Here is a 15,485-nt window from a genome sequence, read left to right as displayed (position 1 = left end):
TGGTCCAACACTAGAATCCCTTTGGTAACCAAATGTACACCTGCTGTGCTGTCTGCTTTGCTTTACTCATCACCCTGCAAAACACTGCAGGTGAGACATGTTGTTATCCATCGTTATCCACTTCATAATTAGCAGGGGGATGGGTGTCTGCGTGTGTGCGTTTGTGTGTGAGTGGAGGTTTTGTCGTACTGGTGAGGATGTGTGCCTCCTGTTTGGAACCCAGCAAAAAAAAAAAAGGCTGCACTGCAACCGCAAGCCACATGCACCGATTGACTGAGGAGCCGTTCTGAGAGTAGCTCCAGAGGGAGAGGACTACAGAGAGAGGCGGAAGGCGGAAGGGAGAAGGGCAGCACAGGGAGAGGCTTACACTGAGGTCAGCCCTGGGTAAATTACAACGCTTCAAACGTAGACTCTGTCTGCAGCCACGGCCACAAGACGTTCCACATACTAGATGTGGTGACCCCTCGACCTGCCTGCAACAATAGAAAACACACACTTTCTCTCTCACATATGCACACACACTCGCATTTGCTGTGTCTTCCGGTACATAGAAATCGGAGGACTTTCGTTACGCTTCAGTAAACAAATCGAGTGGGAGTCTTCAACTCAAAGCTAGTTCAGAGTAGACAGGGATTAGATGTCATCTGCTAATGTACATCATCACTGTCAAATAAGTTTTGAAAAACATCCCATGAATTGTAAACTGTCCAACAGGAGTCCCTAACCCTAGGTCCTAACCCAACCTTCATCAAGATGGTAACGCATTCATACGGCAGAGCTTCAGACATTATTATTCATCCACCCCATTAGGCCTACATTAGCCCGGGCTATAAAGCAGAAGCTCCCAAGTCAAATCCAAGGATGACACAAGTAAAAGTCAGAGGGTTAAGAATAACGTCTACTTTTTCTATGAAGGGCATTTTTTTTTTTTCATCCATCTGTTGAAGGACGTAGGTCTATTGGATCCAGACGGAGCATTAGTTCCAGTTGCAGGGTCATAAAATCAGATAACCACCAGATGTCTGGCAGGCACCAGGACAAACCTCTCTGGAGAAACTGGTCCTAGACAGTGGATTTTAGAGAAGCTAGAGATGGCTTCAGTCAGCTACTGAGTAGAGAGGCCTTTTGGGGAGCATCACACAGGAATCCGAAGGCTCGTAAAGATCTAGTTCTTACAAAGAAGTCTGACTTCAAAAAGTATCAGTAACAGTGTTCATTGGAGATGCTTTATGGTTACAAACAAACTAGCTGTAACTTCACGGTGAACAGTGAACCCAAGTTCATTTGGTGCCCGTGTTTGTGATTTTCAAACTGAACAGGGTGGGCGTTCATCGTGTCATTTCTTCCCTGGGCTGCAGAGAGAGAAGCTGCAGAGCAACACAAGTGTGGCTGACGTTAGAGGATGGAAATGGTCCAGTGTCCTGAAGGAGAGTTTTTTCTTCTGTGCTCGTCTTATCATAGAGGCTGACGAAGGCCTGAGACGACAACCCTGCAGACGACTTGTTGGGACTTTCATTATAACTCTTCTCCTTGACGGCTGAACAAAGCACATCCAGAGAAGCAAATTGCTCCTAAACATCCTCCCAGTAAATCATTGCCTTCACCCTGGTGGAGAACGATTGTTCTTCTGCCATGTGTGCTATTAGTATCATTTACTAGTAGTTATTAGTTGGGGTTCAGTTAACACCATATCTTCCTTAATAAAACAGGAGCAATTAACCCTGTTTTAGAACTGCTCATGAAACATGTCCGCCTAAACGTGAACTTTAAAGGGCTGGTGGTTATAGCTTATTATACCACCAGGTGTGAGTGTAATTCTGGATCAGTCTCACCTACCCAGTGGACTGTAGCAAACGTTGCTTATCTATCCATCATACATCTAGGTGGACACTCCCACTAGTGACATCACTAGGCAAAGGGAGACTTTCAAACGGCTTGTAATGGCTAATCACACTCACACCTGGTAGTAAAATAGGGGCCCTTTCATTTTATGCAAGAATAGGTTCACAAATACCTGGGTATTTTAAGGTTGGAGCCCAAGGGAAATTGAATCTGTGATCTGCTACTCAGTAGGGCTTGTTGACATGCAGCACGCATGCTAGTACGATAAATTATTCACTAGACACACAAGTTGAAGCTTTGAACTGAAGACACACTTCCTCTTCTCCCGGCATCAGGGGCATATGCCATGGCAGTAATGCCCATTTAGTACTGGTTAATGCTCTGGTGATCCAATTCAGAAGTTTAATCAGCATTTTAACGTTGGAATTTTACAGTAAAACTTGACGATTATTTCCATTATAATGTGATAATGATAATAAGACCATTTGGTTTTACGTTCCCAAATTAAACCTGTAATACGTAGCTTTGCGTCAGTCGTACTGCACTAGTGACCAACATTTACTTGATCCTACACTACTCTAAAACGGATAGACAAATAGATGGAGATAGAGAAGCATGATGGCCGAATTAATTGTAAGGATGGATTCTGTGGACCAATGGAACAGCACAGCTCTGGGTTCAATTCGTCTGACATATTTGTGAGTATCGTTTTATAATTTCACTGAGGATGCCGGAAATAGGAAAATAAGTAGTGAAACAAATAAACTGGATATAATCTTCGAGGACTGCTCTGGTTCGTTCATATTGCCCTGGTTTAACTTACCATGCAAAACAGTGTCCTCCGACACAGGGATGATTGGACGTGGAGGACGGCAGTGGAGTGAATGGAGAGAACGCTGCCACAATAGTTTGGGAAATCGTGCACTGCAGCATGGGATTGTGCCAACTCACCAAGGGCGAGGCGTCCCATTGTGTGGGGACTTTGTTTAGAAGCTTTGTGTTAAACAGCTTTGTGACCATCACCTACCCTCACTCCACCCAACCACACTCATCTCTCCTATGCTCCACCACGCTCCCACCCTCTCCCGTGCTTAACCGCCTCTGGCTCTCAGCCAGCCAGAGTGTCCAACCCACAGTGTCAACCGACTGTTTTCCACATTGTCAGGGTCAAGGCATCAGATTTTGTCATACTGGTTCACACTCCTCCGCCACCACTTGCTTTGACAGGCAGAGGGTGCTGCAACAAATCTATTTGTTGGCGAGAACCTGGGCACCATAAAATAACCTAGCTACCTTTAGCGAACCCTGTCGTTTGTGTGTGTGTTTGTGTGAAGGCACTTTGGCATAGAAAATCAGCCCTGGCTCTAGCTAGCCACGGTTTTCATTAGGCTCCTTACTGAGCAGCCATGAGTTCACTCAAAGGCCAAGGGCGCCTTCGGCCTCCTGTCACCATGGTTATAGCCATCAACAGTGTGTGCATGTGTGCATGCATGCGTTACCAAGTGCAAACTGGAAATATCTAATTGATGTAATGTTTTACTGTGCCAGGTATAACTGCCATCTGGACTGTGGAAACACTAGAGAAGATAGGAAAATACATTGGAAGAATGTGTGTGTGCACGTCCGCTTGTGTTAGGGAAGCCTGGGAATGATGTGCAAGGCAGTAGAGAAAAGGGGGCATGTTACTAGTGTTACAGGGCAATTAAAATCCACGAGCAGAGCTAATCGCAGATAAATCCCTGCACTTAAACCACCAGAGATGGAGAGACATTGATACAGAGAGAGAGAATATGCAGAAATCTTGAGAAGAGCTGTACCATAAAGTGAGTGGGATGATGATTGAAGGAAAGGAACCATACCTTTCCTTGATTGCAAGGAAAGGTAACAAAAGAGTTAAGAGCAGGAGTATGTGCTCACTCATTCAAGTTAATGACAGGTAATGGTACTGACAGGTAATGACACGATCATGACGTATAGGCCTGGACAGTTCAACCTGCTTCATATTTTAGGTGGTGTTTGCAATCAGGCTCTAAAATTAACTACTGTGTATAATCTTTGTGTACCAGCCAAGTAGGGTTGGGTACCGAGAACCGAGCGGTACCGGGGGCAACATGGTCGGTTCTACCCGGACCGAATGACTACATTTCTTTCGGTGCCTCGTTTCGGTGCCGCAACAATCCTCTCGCCCTCTTGTGGTCGGAAAAAATGCAGAGCACTTTCCTCTCCTGCTGCCCAGCTGCAACCATCATGTCCAAAGTAAAAGGCTCTAAAATATGGCTTTACTTTACTAAAACAAAAAATGAGCAGCACATGCAAGTGCAATACAACTATTTTGTATAAGGGGGGAAATACCTCCAATTTGATGAAACACTTAGTGTTTGGAATAACGCTGTTTAAAATAACGGCGTTATTTTTTCAGTAACAGGGTAATCGAACTAATTACTGTTTCCGTCGTTACAACGCCGTTATCGTTACTGAACGTTAAATGCGGTGCGTTACTATTAATTGATTGAATAAACTGTGTAATCCGAACTCACCCCTGGCTCCACACACAAACTGCTAGGAGACCGGGTGGGTTAACAACGAGATAAGCGATTATGATTGGCTAAGGCAGAGTCATGTTTCATGGTAGCCAATCGGAGCCAGTGTTTTTACACACAAGCCAGGCCACGCGCAACCCAACGGAACCATTTAGGAACCGGCATCGGTTTACAGGAATCGAAATAGAACCGGAATCGAGAAACGATACCCAACCCAACAGCCAAGTGATCAAATATACCTGCCATTGGTGCTTGGCTTTGTTAACATGATTAAATCAAATATTGACGATTAATAAGAAAACGTGCTCTGGCACTGTATCAACTTATATAAAGGAGTATTAAACAAATTCATTATAGGCCTATTTGTTTCTATCAATAAAAAAATGCACGCTGTCAACTGGCCTGCTTCCACCATTCATATCTCAGCAGAAAGGATTTTCCTGTCAGTCTACCACATCCTACAGTGGGACTAGGATTCATTGGCGTGATAGGGTTATATTATAATACTTGGGGGGGAGAGGTACAGCCCCACCAGAGAGCACCAGATCGTTGTGAATGTGGTTCTTCATACATACCAACCGGTAAAAAGAAGTCCACACAGATTTCCATAAGGTACCTCAAAATAAATAGAAGGAGATCGCCGACTCCTCATGACATAAAAAGACGTTGGTGAAAAAGGGAGTGAGAGGGATAAACCTCCACGGTAGAACCATTACTGGTACCAAGCCAAAACCAATAGCCCAGTAAGACATCCCACTACACAAACATGACGAGGCCGTGCCTTTTATGGATGCAATAACTGTAGCAATAAACGGCACCTCTGGAAGACCTCCTCACTGATGGGGGGAAAATAAACGCTTGGTCCTACACCCAGCATTCTGCGACAGAAAATAAACTAGGACATTAAATAAATAACCATGTGCCAGATAGCTTTCATATCGCTGTATGCATATCATTGTGTGGTCCACACAGTAAAGTGTGGGCTGTATAAGCCTACATAGCTCTTCTGTATAGTCCTATAAAGTAAGAGCTCACGGACCGGTTAGTGTGTGTGGTCTACTGTGTAGGGTTTCTTGGGTTAAGTGTCTCTGTGGCTGAGCATTGTGTAATAAAAATACCCCAGACTCCCACCCTGCCTTCAAACACACACATCGAACCACAGGTATGGCGGGTGTAGCTATGGTGCGTACTGTGTACATGATGATGTCACTGCAAAGACTTTACCTGACACCCACCTGAAAGTTATCTCACACACACACACACACACACACACACACACACACACACACACACACACACACACACACACACACACACACACACACACACACACACACACACACACACACACACACACACACACACACACACACACACCAATTCCAGGTAGCATCATTAGACACGGCAAACAGGATTTGTGGGCAGACGGCTTAAGACGTTTAACAGAGGAGAGGGGCTTTCATGACAACAACAAAAAATACAAATTCATGGTAAATGTTTGTTTGAGCAGTTACCTAGGAAACAAACCTTTTGAGGAATGGCAACTTTGAACAACACCGGATCCTTCTGAAAAACACGATTATAAATCATCTAGATGAAAGAATCATGGATGTGTTGCTCAGTCCCTTTGGAATTAGTGAGAGAACACAAGGGCATGCGCTAGTGCATGAGTGATCTAACGTCGCACCTCTGGCAATCTCTTTGTGAATTCTTAAATGTTATATTATGCAAATGTTTTCAATGGCGGTTGTCCATCAACCCAGTGGTGTTGCATGATGCCCAATTATCTAAACAATGCTGATGACAAGAAAAATGAAGAACCACAGAGGAAGTTAAACGATTTCCCTAAAGGATATTTTAAGTTTATATTTTGGCTACCAATTAACAAAAGTTATGACAATGCCTGAACATTGGAATTCACAGTCATTAGAATTAAATTAGTTTAAAAAGGAACCACATTGTTCCTTTTTAAACCCTCTGTTCACAAGTGGTTGGCTTGGTTTGGTGTTTGTGGTTTTTGTCATTGACCCATGCAATGGGGGGGAGAGATAAAGAGAGGGAGGGTGAGATATCCAAATGGCCATGAGAAACACTGTGACACACCAGCTTGATATCCCTTGGGTAATCCCTGTTGTAAAGGCAGTCAGTCAGACACTCTGTATGTGTGTGTGTGTGTGTGTGTGTGTGTGTGTGTGTGTGTGTGTGTGTGTGTGTGTGTGTGTGTGTGTGTGTGTGTGTGTGTGTGTGTGTGTGTGTGTGTGTGTGTGTGTGTGTGAGAAATGCAAGAGGTACTTTAATACCAATAGTGGGAGTATCTATGGCTCTCTATCTAACTACTTATTTTCGCTAATTTCAGCTTTTGAAATGTATTTTATTGATCTTACTTTTTATTTAATTAATGGATAGCAAAGACCTAGGATTTTCTTTACACCATTGCTATCTAGGGGATAATGATTCGTTGAAAAACTTGAAAAACAACAGCTCTATAACAGACATTGCTGAGTCTGTTAATAATCCTGAAATCCTATTTGATTAGCCGTTTTCAGAGATGGTTGGAGTCAGAAATTAAGTTGTTGTGATTGGGCCATTAGATTCCACCTAAACCCACTGCAAAGGCATGTAGGTAATGTCTGAGAGGCCAGTCTGCCAGTCTCCACGTGTACCTGACCAATACATGCACACCTCCAGTTCCCACTGCAAAAGATCTGAAGAACTGCAAACAATCAACTGCTAATAAAGCAACTCAGATAAAAGGAGGAATAGATAAGAAGCAGGGCTTGCCAGAGTTCATATCCTATATTACTGTGAGTGCGCAGTACCTGGAGTGTATAACTTCTGAGACGCAGAGGAAGGCTGGGGGAATTAAGATAATTCAGGAGGAAGAAAGAGGAGCTGTTGAAAGGGGGGGAAATGAGTCTGAGGCTTGCGTTATCATTATACCGACAGGGACTCTGACAATGCCACTGCTGCCATGGCAACGTAGCAATGGCCGACATATTACATCCACAATCCTTTTTTTACTGTCTAAGTTTTTTATTGGGTGTCTTTGTGTGTGCGTGTGTGTGTGTGTGTGTGTGTGTGTGTGTGTGTGTGTGTGTGTGCGAATGACAACACTATTCAAGTGAGAAGAAAGTGACATAAGTAGATAGATAGATAGTAGATAGTAAAAAAATAGTGTCGAGGCGATTATTATCACACCGCAGTGTCAAAGTGTGGCAATAGTAAAAAAGAACGATGCAATAGTGGCCATAGTGTTTCCTTAAAAGTAGGGGTGTAACGATACACTCATTCGTACCGAAATTTTTCGGTACGGGTCTAACGGTTCGATGCACGTTTCATTTCGGTACGTACCGAAAATCAAGTTTTTATTGATTATCACACACTGTGACACTCTGAGTGTCTTGTCTTGTCCTGATGTTTTGTGTTGAGGACCACAATGGAAATAAGTCCTGGACTTGATTGTGTTTTATTTTATGTATTTTCATTTGTGTTAGGCATTTTTTTGATACAATTTCATGAATCAAAATTGAATTGTTTAATAAAAATACAATAATAAAAACTGCTGTACCGAAAAACATACCGAACCGTGACTTAAAAACCGAGGTACGTACCGAATCGTGACTTTTGTGTATCATTACACCCCTACTTAAAAGCCCACCTCATTCAGTGCAGCGGCCTCTTGGTTACGACCAGCTTGTATGCACTGGTGCAATACTGGAACGCTACCCAATGGGGGGCGCAAATCTGAAAACCAGCTATGCCATGAGGCAGGTGGGCAGAGCCATCGGTTCTCTCCCAGCGGGCTAAACAACACAGCACAGCTGGGTTGGCCGCTATTATGCAACACGCACTCAGCCCCCGCAGGCCTTTTTCAGCTCCGCTCCTCTCCTCCTACTCCCACTGCTCACAGGACGAGGTGCGCTGCAGTAACCACCGTAGCATGGCTTCATCCCAGAGAGCTCCATGCAAAGCTCAGTGAAGGAAGTACCCCCCCACACCGGACCCAAGACAGGGAAGGGAAATAGGCTTTGACATTTGTGCCGTGATTAGGGCTGTAACCAATTTCAAATCTAAAACTTTTAAGACTGTGTAGAAGACTGCAATGAAATGTGTTCCCTCTTCAACCAAAGTACTATTCGACAAGCAAAACCCTCTGTGTGCCCTTCTCCTGGCATCCTTGAGAAATTAGTATCCGAAGTACCAGACTTGAGGACAGCATATGAAGAAGAAGGACGGGTGAACTCCCTCGCATCCTCCTCTTCCCGAGGACCAAGTGTTTTATGGCTAGTTTATTGCGCTCAGTCGATGGGTGACTTCATTAGAGCACAACTCCGCGGACCCTCGCCATAAGGAGAGTGCGCTGAAACCTGTTGTCTTTAGCGGGCTGCGCAAATGAGGCGGTGAACTCCTCGCTCTGCGCTCCCGTTGCCTGATAATGACCAACAGCAGCCCTGCGAGTTCCCATCTCGCATAAACAACACATGGGTTGACGGGTGAACGGAGACAGAGCACAAAAGGAGGCAGAGACAGAAAGAGCGGAGTTAAATCAGCTGGATGCATTTGACGTGAGGTTTATGAATTCATAAATTAATGACATTTTCCATTCTAGCGTGTTCTAGATGGGGAACAAGAATTGACTTAAATATTTATACACACTCAATCTTGCAGAATAAAAACTCTAGCTTGGCTTTTGAATAGTGTCTGAGAACGAATGAAGACACTTGACAGGAGGGAGAAGGTTAGGGGAGGAATTGGTTAGGGGGACAGGAAGATTCATTGTTGTGCGGCATGTCAAGCTTAGCTAATGTTGAAAATGATGAGGTCATCGCCATTGTGTACACATAACTCTCCTGCACATTCCTCTGTGTGTTACTCTGCCCTGATGGGCTGACTAACAGAGCGGCACAGCACTAAAGGTGAACTCCAGACTGATGAACCAAAGGCAAACATCTGGCAAATTAGACACCTGAAAAGTATAAATCTTGTCAAATGGAAACTCTCTTTCACGCCACGAGGCCTTCGCTTTATGCGCCAAAAACACACTGGCTCTACGACAAGCAAAACGGGTCGAATGGTTGCAGAAAAATGCAGCAGTTCATGACAAGGCCACTTTCCTGTTTTGGTTTTCAGAATCCACCACCTGCAAACCAGATGTTGGAGACCTGGGCACAGTGACCACATTTTTCTAGCTAAAAGCAGCAAACTTTTCTTCAGGTTAAATTGCGATAGGATCACTACCACACTGCTTTTTTGGCCTTTTAGGCAGTGGCAGAGATGCATCCTCTGCTTGTCATCATTATAAGAACTACAACCGAGGCAATCAAAGATCAGCAAAGCGGCAGTGATGCCAGAGAGGTCAGCCAACCATTGCTTGCTACTGGAGCTATCTGTAAATCAACATGGGTCCAAGCCTTTATGTGTTAATTATCCCTGGCACTGAGCTTGAATCTCCTTGGAACCCACACAGCTGGGCAAGATGTCTTCTATTACTGAACCTTACAGGGCTCCGCTCTCTTCCCCACTTGGCATAGCACAAGAATGTTGAAACTCAAGTCAAGCCCACACTGAAATAGCATGTATGACCTACCGATTTCATTTCATTACCAGAATTTCTTGGGATAACCATTAAAAAGGTCTACCTGCATATCACAAATACAGACCAGCTTGCCTTTCCAACCCGAGCGTCCTTCCTTTACATGCAATATTATTGACATGACTTTTGGTTTGGTGCATGCAGTACGAAGGCTATCAAAGCACATCTGTCAAATAAATGTTTCCTATGCACAAGAGCTAAACCATCCGGTAACCAGCCCGAGCACCGAGACGTCAACACAACCATGTGATTCTGTGTAAGGGCTGCTGAGTTTCAGTTGGGCATTACATTTGTGGCGAAGGCTTCTGTTCAAAGGAAGGGGGGGCCCAAGGACCGTCTGTTAACAAAGTCATTCACAAAGTGAAAAACTTGTTGCAGAAGGTTACCACATTTTCCGTGGGGTTTGATGTGGCTTTAATGTATGGGACAAGGAAGACATTTGTTATCATGTTGCGCTGCTGACATCTGCTTCACAGCATGCAGGCCTGTGTACCGACTAAGAGGCACGGCAACTTTTCAGAAACTCAACATGTAGAGGTACGGTCTCCACTGCTCATTAGAGTGGCATCCAGCGGTGAAGAAAATTTGTCTCATCTTTCTAGAATACCAGCCCCACCCCCCACCCTCCTATCTAATTTACTTTGCCTGAGCTAATGTCTTCAAGTTTAACCGGGTAGTCAAAAATAAATTGCTCCTCTGCGGGCCTCTGCTTGTTTGTTCCACTTGATCAGCGTACCTTCTACCTACAATTCTGATACTACAGAGATCCAACCCATCCTCGATCTCTAATGACACCGACTTACAATTTCAATTTCCATTGAAATTCCCTGACTGGTGTGATTTGTAGCGTTCAAGAAATCGTTCAAGACCTTCGACAGGAGGTGGTGGAAATAATCTGGAATGATTAAAGAAAGGATGAGCAGCATTACATTATTAGGAGAAAACTAGTAGACTAGATCCTTTCAGCCACCGAAGAGGAAATCTCTCCTCGCACCAAGAGCTTCGTCAGGCTACAAAAACAGATGGCAGGGCAGTTGGTGCACAAGAATCTCTGCAATTCCACTTGTACATTTTAGATGAAGAGGATTTACAATATTTGTCAGCACTCTCATTCACAAACAGGACTTGACAAGTCATACAAAATAGTAAACAAGAGACAATCAATACAACTAAAATAAAAAAATGTTCTAGTTTAACCCGAAAGGAAAAGGCTTGTCAGACAATATCCACTGTCTAGTTCTGGTTACCAGAGGTGTAAAAAGACATTTTGTTTCTACAAGCCACCCTATGATACGCTGGCAAAAGGGGTAGAGAACCAGAGAAGACAGATCATATCCTATCATATTCCATTAGTAGGTCTATATTCCCCTTGGCCTAAAATGTAGGAGGGTCTGGCCTTACAGGGATGACCAGTTATAACATAGCAGCGGTCAGGAGATTAACTTCTCACAATCATCTGAAGAGCATTTTACCTGATGTGTTGGTTTTGGTTTTGGGTGGCATCGAGTTTGCTCACTCAAGAAGACTTGTGCCAACAATTAAGGAGGATGAGTCCTTTGTTTTGTGTAAGATGAGAGCAGATGATGTTTAACTAGGCTCTCCACTGTCTCAAGGCTCTCCACCTGCACAGTGTACAGTCTGTACTTTATCTCTTGTGTGGATGAGCAACACCTCTATTGTTTTGGGATGTTCATACAGACGTCATGCTCATCTGCTCACAGCCAAAGGCTTACTCCTTTTTTATTGGATGATAAAGCATGGCTTTCATGTGCCATAATCCCTTCTCGCAGCCCTAATTAGGCTGTTACATCACGAGAAGAGAGGCAAGGTATGAAAAACATTTATCAAAAAACTAAAAGTGGATGTGGAAAGAGGCAGCTTTTAACATCATCTCAAGTGCAATTATCTACTGATGAATTGTATTGTATACTCTTCTCTCCCCCTTTTGTTTTGTAGGATGACGTAGGATTGGCGCATCAAGAACTTGCATTGCTCAAAAAGATTCAAGAGTTGTGAAACACATTGCACATAACTGTGACAGCAGTTCTTTCCTGGCATGCTATTCCAAGCTATGGATTCCAGTCTATTGTTTAATATGTTAAGACTCTTAAATCGTTTTGACTTCATTAACTTAATTAAATTGATCATATGTAAATCAACATGATCCACGGAGGTAACAGAAAGACATCTTATGTAAATTCTACAGAATGCAATCACACTCATGCAAGTTATATCCAAAGAGATTTGAGAGGTGAGGGTATAAATAAAAGGCAGGAGATGTGGTGGGAGATATCATACCTTAACACATCATCCAGTACTAATGCTAGTGCTACGACACATATGACACAGTAACTGACTATTAAAACTATTCTGAATAAACATACTCTTAAATAGGAATTGTGTTCCCTTTATAAATGTTCTCTTATGTTAGTGTAAGGACCAGGCCCCGGTGGGCAGGTCTATTCAATCAGTACCCTGTGAGGGAGATCCACTCTACTTTAAGAGGGCCCCCGACTCTGTTACATCTCAATAGAAGAGACCACCCCTGAAACCTTAAGCATCTGCCAGGGCATCACACATTCCAATCTCCCCCTGTCTGCAGAGAGTGGGGAAGAGTGCAGAGAAAGTATGAGAGAGAGCAAGACAGAGAGAGAGAGAGTCAGACAGGGGAGGAGGGACGAGAGAGCGCTAGTTGGGGGAAGGAGAGAATGAGAAGTCAGGATGCAGCAAGAGAGATAAGGACAAGAAGACTCTGCAGCGATGAAAATGTCAGTGCAGTAACCGCCTGCTTTCCGTGACAGGAAGCAGGGAGGGAGAGGAACTGCCTGCAACAGTGGAAAGGAAGAAGGTACTGTGTGGAAGTGTGTGGGGAGGGGGCTAGTTGTGAGGCACACACACACACACACACACACACACACACACACACACACACACACACACACACACACACACACACACACACACACACACACACACACACTGCTGCCAAAGACAATAAAAAGAAGGTCCCGTCTGTCCCAGTGAGACCAGTACAAGTCAACATGATAAAGCTTACTAAATATAGCCACTCAATGGGCTTTACCAACATTATGTGCCCATTTTTCATGCCCTCTTTGCCCTCCATATTTCTTGGTCAGCCCTCGGCCACCCCATGAGAGACTCCCTTGATAGGAACCATGCTTATGATAAGGGTGAGTGGGGGTTAAAGGCTCCACCCCCAAACCACTAGCTGCTTTATCTGGTGGAGCACCTGATGGGAGATGTGGTTGGGACGCTCTACAACATCCCAAAATAATCTTCCAGTTGCCACTCAAATGGAGCTGATGCCCCACAACTGCCACCACTTCACTGGCAGCTCCATGCGCCAAGGATCACGTGTGCATGCCATCCACCTACGCGGTTCTCTACAATGGCCCACTTACTGCTGTAGCATGTGATACAACAGAGCCGTTGCGGCAAGCACGCAAACAAATGGGTCTGCAAGTGGTGTGCAAACCGCCATGATGTTGTTGTGGCTCTGGGCCCTTTTAAGAGCAGAATCAGTGCTAAACTAATTATTGGAGACTTCAGTGAAAGAGTGAAAGAGAAAGAGAGTGAGAGTGAGAGGGAGAGGGAGTGAGTGAATAGCTCTCACCCCACGGAGTGCCCATCGAAAAGCTCTACAGGTGAAGGGTGACAGCAATAACAAAAGTGAAGCTACAGGGGGTACACTTACAATGACAAAGCTACTCGACAACAGCATTAGGTCTGAAAATGACTCATAAGAGTTAACATATAGACACAAACGTATTACATATGCCTAATATGTTTAGTAATAGGTCTAACAACGCAAGTAACCAAACAAGAAAAATAAACAAAAGAAGCTATTTCTTAGAATGCAAACGTTATACCGATTTGGTGCTTACTAAATTAATACCTCAAGCTTTTTTTTTAAAGTTACATCGTATTCAATGTTAAAACCCTTCAACTATATCAGTATCGTTCTCAGCTGGTGAATTCCCACCAGAAGAAATCAGCAGCGCATCCTCCTACAGAGCCACTGCAGATCACTATTCAACTGCCTGGCTTTTTGGAGGGAACACGAACTGAAAAACAACAACAATGCCAAGGAGTACTCAACTGTAGGCAAGCAAGGCGCCCAAAGCTAGACTATCTCTACGGTGATATAGTCGTGTTGATGCTGGATACTCTCATTTATATGGCATGGACAGTGTTTCACCCGCAACAAGTGTTTCGGTAAAAACAGTGCATCCAGTCCTCCACCATAATGAGCTACAATACCACAGGACCAAAGAAGACAATTACTTATCTGATTTAATTTAGCAGCATTTTCAATCCCAACACAAACAACAACGTTTCGTTGTCAGAATATTCCACATCAAGCTGTAGTGGGAGTCCTGCTGTCCGTCAGTGGCAGGCTGGTTGAGTTACGGTGATACAGATGAATCACATTCACAAGGCACATATACTAACCATAAACACTCAACTAACAAGCGCTGCATGCACAACCAAATCGAATACAGTACTCAGAGTACATGCAAAGTATGTATATGACACAAAGTCGAGGTTGTGCATTGTGAAGAATAAAAAAAACATGGTGATGATAAGGACGCTGCTAGCCAAACTTGGTTGATTTCGCTCCCCGGAGCCATCGCGTTTAGTCCCAGAGAGTGACAACAAATTGCTGCAAAGGCGACACACCGGGCAGTGTGAACGGTAGGCTGTCACCCTGAGTCGTAACGGTGTCGTTGTTACAATCAGTACAACCCGAAACCGTCGAGCAGGGGCAGCAAAAAGCGTACTCACCTTTTAGTTATTTATCCACCTTTCGGCTTCTCGCAAAAGTTCAACTGCGGAGCCGCCGTCCGGGGGCTAAAGGCTCGGGCGCTACCACGGCCACGACGAACGGAGCCGTGTTGAATAAAAAGAAGACATACGACTGGAACGTATACGTTAACCATCGAGTCTCTGCACCTCACTGACACTCGTCTGGATACTCCAACGTCCGCCTCTCGACTGCTCCGGCTCAGAAGTTCATCCAAAGTTGCAGCAGCACTTCGCTCCGCCTCGCCGTCGCAGCTGCGGGGGGGAGGAAGGGGGGTGAGGTCACTGCGACTCAGCCGCTCCGGCGTTACACTCTCGCGATGCGGAGGATAGTGGTTGAGGTTTGGAGAGATGAACAGATTGCTAATGAAAGGATGGCGGGGGAGCGTTGCTCTGGCAACGCAGCCTCCAATAGGCTTGTCAGCGATGGAACTGAGCAACTGGTGTTTGTGTCAGGTCCGGGTGTTGATGAGCAGCACGGCTGATGAAACCCCGGAAACTTGTCGTTCGCTGCACTTGCAAAGCGTTGCGCCGTGTAGAAATCCACCCCATATGAGGACCGCACATTTAATCATTAATAAATCCGGGAAACACAAATAGCCTTTATACAATATTTATTTCTTATATATGTTGCAAAGCTTAAAATGAAATAGGCCTACTACACTGCATGAACTAATACGCCTTAT

The 15,485-nt window shown here is 44.5% G+C and overlaps 1 long non-coding RNA gene across 1 annotated transcript in view; it reads right to left on the bottom strand.

Annotated features, from left to right (window-relative positions):
* Positions 1 to 14,932, bottom strand: part of LOC311363626 — a 32,375-nt gene extending 17,443 nt beyond the window's left edge. Inside the window, exon 1 of the long non-coding RNA XR_014639027.1 lies at positions 14,782 to 14,932. This is a non-coding gene — a long non-coding RNA (uncharacterized lncRNA). The remainder of the gene's footprint in view (positions 1 to 14,781) is intronic.
* Between the last annotated feature and the right edge of the window lie 553 nt (positions 14,933 to 15,485).

This window comes from Micromesistius poutassou (assembly GCF_964030765.1).
Source record: "Micromesistius poutassou genome assembly, chromosome: 19".
Lineage (NCBI taxonomy): Eukaryota > Metazoa > Chordata > Actinopteri > Gadiformes > Gadidae > Micromesistius > Micromesistius poutassou.
The sequence above is the reverse complement of the archived record's forward strand: the minus strand, read 5'-3'. Positions and strand labels throughout refer to the sequence as shown.